Source organism: Gastrolobium bilobum, unplaced genomic scaffold, assembly GCF_033153095.1.
Source record: "Gastrolobium bilobum isolate Gb01-03AN ecotype WA unplaced genomic scaffold, APGP_CSIRO_Gbil_v1 utg87853, whole genome shotgun sequence".
Taxonomy (NCBI): domain Eukaryota; kingdom Viridiplantae; phylum Streptophyta; class Magnoliopsida; order Fabales; family Fabaceae; genus Gastrolobium; species Gastrolobium bilobum.
This window is the reverse complement of record NW_026898178.1, coordinates 43089-46487: the sequence shown is the minus strand read 5'-3', so window position 1 is coordinate 46487 and position 3399 is coordinate 43089. Positions and strand designations below refer to the sequence as shown.

General features: G+C 42.7%; 1 non-coding gene across 1 annotated transcript; it reads left to right on the top strand.

The window, feature by feature from the left end:
• Positions 1–1758: 1758 nt before the first annotated feature.
• LOC133313598 (small nucleolar RNA R71) lies at positions 1759–1863 on the top strand. Its single transcript, XR_009751834.1, has one exon. It is a non-coding gene; the product is annotated as a small nucleolar RNA R71 (small nucleolar RNA).
• The last annotated feature ends 1536 nt before the right edge of the window (positions 1864–3399 follow it).

The following is a 3399-nucleotide window of genomic DNA, read 5'->3' as shown; positions in this document are numbered from 1 at the left end:
ATGCAAGGTATTCTTCCATCTCCTCAAAGTCCTTAATGCCTATCTCTGGCTGCAATGCTGCTGTTCTTCTCGCATGACCGAGTCAAGGATCGAAATGCTAGAGCATTCCTCAGTGTTATCTTCATCAAACCTTATTGCTTTCATGACATTAAACTTCACATCTTCTCCGTTTACACTCATAGAAAGTTCACCCTTTCTGACATTTATGATAGCATCACCGGTAGCCAGAAATGGTCTGCCCAAAATTATTGGAATTTCTTGATCTGCTTCAAAATCTAAGATGATGAAGTCAGCTGGTAGAATGAACTTGTCTACTTGGACAAGGACATTCTCAATTTTTCCTTCTGGCTTGGCTATAGATCGGTCTGCAAGTTGAATGCTGCTCCTATGTCAAAATGCTTGAAGATGGAAGCTGGCATTAGATTTACACTTGAGCCCAGATCACAAAGTGCCCGACCAAGATAGTTCTTCCCAACTGTACACGGGATGGTGAATATACCAGGATCCTTTAGTTTGGGAGGAATTTTAGTCAGGTACTTGCACGATTGTTGAGTGAGGGCTACGGTCTCAAACTCTTCGATCTTTCTTCTTTTTGACAAAATGTCCTTCATGAATTTTGCATATGAAGGCATTTGCTCCAGAGCTTCTATTAGAGGGATATTTATGTGAAGTTGTTTCATCAAGTCAAGAAACTGGCTAAACTGTTTATCCTCGTGTTGCTTTTTCAACCTCTGTGGAAAAGGAGGCTCGATCGGTTCACTCCTTCTCTTGCATGGGGGAACATAAGTTGGAACTGAAACTGGTTCACTGACTTTTGTTGCTCCAAGTTCTGCTACAGGTGTTGCATCATCTGGTTTGATTTCAGCAGACTCATTGCTTTGGTCCTTCTCTTCTGGTCCTGTCTGAGCTTCAAGGTGTGAAGGGTCAGTGGCTTCTTCAACTTCCTTTCCTATGGGCTGTTTTGCTGGTTCGTGCTTTCGAGGTCGTGCCACTAAGTCTGGGGGTGGTAAGGTTTTTCCATCTCGCAGGCTTATAGCATTACAATGCTCCTGGTTATCTTGAGACGGCTTTTCTGTATCACTAGGGAGTGTCCCTGGTTGCCTCTGTTTGAGTGCTCCAGCCAGCTGACCAATTTGGGTTTCTAGGTTTCGCATGGCTGCGCTGTTCTGATTCATGTACTCCTTGACAGAAGTCTCAAAGGATTGGGACTTCCCTTCACCCTTATCCCAGATTTGTTGGTTCTGCCTGGGATACGGGGGTCGGTTCTGGTAGTTTCCTCCACTACCTCCAGCATTATTCTGATTCCTCCAGCCTCAGTTATTGTTCCCTTGATGGTTGTCATTGCTCCTGTTGTTGTTGTCATACCCTCCTGCATAGCACACAGCAGCTAGATTGTTACAGTCCTCATATTCAAGAGGACCTCCACAAGTGGGGCAACTCTGACTTGATTGAGTCAAAAGAAGTTGCTCAGTTGTTTTTTTCTGTTCCATGGGCTTCCAGTTTTTTATAGTGTTCTGGAGCGAAGCCATTTGTGCAGAAAGAGCATCAGCTGAGCTTAGCTCAAGAACTCCTGCTTTCTTAGGAGCACTGTGTCGTGTGGAAGGCAATGAAATATGTTTTTTTGAAAGTTTTTCCAACAACTGGTAGGTTTCTGGATAAGTAAAATCCAAAAGATCTCCCCCTGCGGCTGCATCAACAGTTGCTTTCAATGGTGGGGTTAAACCATGATAAAACGTGTGAATGATGCCCCAATCAGAAACTCCATGATTCGGGCAGATTCGTATCAACTCTTTAAAGCGTTCCCACGCTTCATACAGACTTTCTCCATCATACATTTGAAAAGAAGCTATATCAGCCCTCACTTGGGCTTGTTTTGCTTGGGAAAAAAATCGGGTAACAAACTGTTTCGCCAATTGCTCCCAACTGGTGATGGAGTTTGGGGGAAATGTTCTCCTCCATTCTTTGGCTTTTCCAGCTAAGGAAAATGGAAAAAGCCGCATCCGCATGTTTTCTTCCGAAATACCATGAACTTTGAAATTGTCAACCATCTCAGTGAAATTGTCCAAATGACTGTGAGGGTCTTCCATGGGTAGTCCATGGAACTGACCATCGTTCACAATCATTTGGAACATTGCAGGTTTTATTTCAAAGTTCGGGATATTCAGAGGAGGGGGAACATATCCTCGTTCTGGACCATTTCTGAAGGGAGCAGCCATATCATTCAATGATGGCCCTCTTCCTCCATTCGGTCCTTGTTCAGGCTCATGATTATGATTTTCATTGTTATCATTGTTTACAACCTCCTCCATTGTACTGTTTTTCAACCTTTGAACTCTTCTACTATTTCTGAAGGTTCTCTCGGGTTCTGGATCAAAAAGTACTATTTCCAGTCCAAGTTCTGTAGGTTCCGTGCTCATACAAATGGAAGAGGTTTATTAAAACAAAAAGACTGCGATTAAACAGCAAAAATGTTTCCTTAAAAACGCCCTTTCTTGCCAAATGATCCCCGACAACGGCGCCAATTGCTTGGTCGAACCGAGAGTTGCTCGGGAATATTTCTTTTAGAGAGCAAGAGTGTAGAGTAGTAATCAGGATTGCCAACAGGAGCAATCTACTCTGACTAAGAGCAACCCTCTTCAACTATACGCAAGCGTACGTGTCAAGCAATATAGGGTATTATAGCCCCAAATTTATCGTCCTCAGGGAGCAGTTGTGAAGTAAGAAGTGCTAAAGGAAACTTAATTTGTAAAATGGAGCAATAAAAGAAATCACTATTCTCAGCTAAGCTTCACAAAGAGCAATCTCTGGGCAGCTAGTTAAACAATGTTAACCATTCTGAACCAGATGAGAGCAGTGAATGACTTAGCATGGTCATCGAATAAAATGGCATCAATTGAAGTAACTTTAAGAGCAGTCAACAAAATGAAAGTAAGAGCATCAGCTAGTAAAACACAGTTCAGTTATCGTGAGGAAAAGGTTGTGATAGGAATTGAGTTAAGATTAATTTCAGAAAGAAAAAGATCAAGTAGGTGTTACGGGTTCCATGTTTTCATCCATTTGGTTAACCCTGCCTGGTAGCATATTTTACAAGTGGATTTTGCTCCTTCCCTTGTTTTTCTATAGGTAAACAGAGGGTAAGGCCTTACTCTCCACGTTACTCCATAGTACTTGGAGTTATATGCAAGGAAACCATGCTGCCTTCTCAAAAGAGCATGGATTCACATGGCAGTGCTCCCCATTCCAGGTGTTTATCCCTCCTTTCTTCAGGCTAAACTACCCCAGGATTTTGAGAATGCTCCACACGCCTTTGTCAGTGTTTCATCAACCGAGTGGTCCCGGGATGAGGTTGTCAGCCTAAAGGGTTTCACAAAATCAATAAATTAAACCAAAGAGCAACTC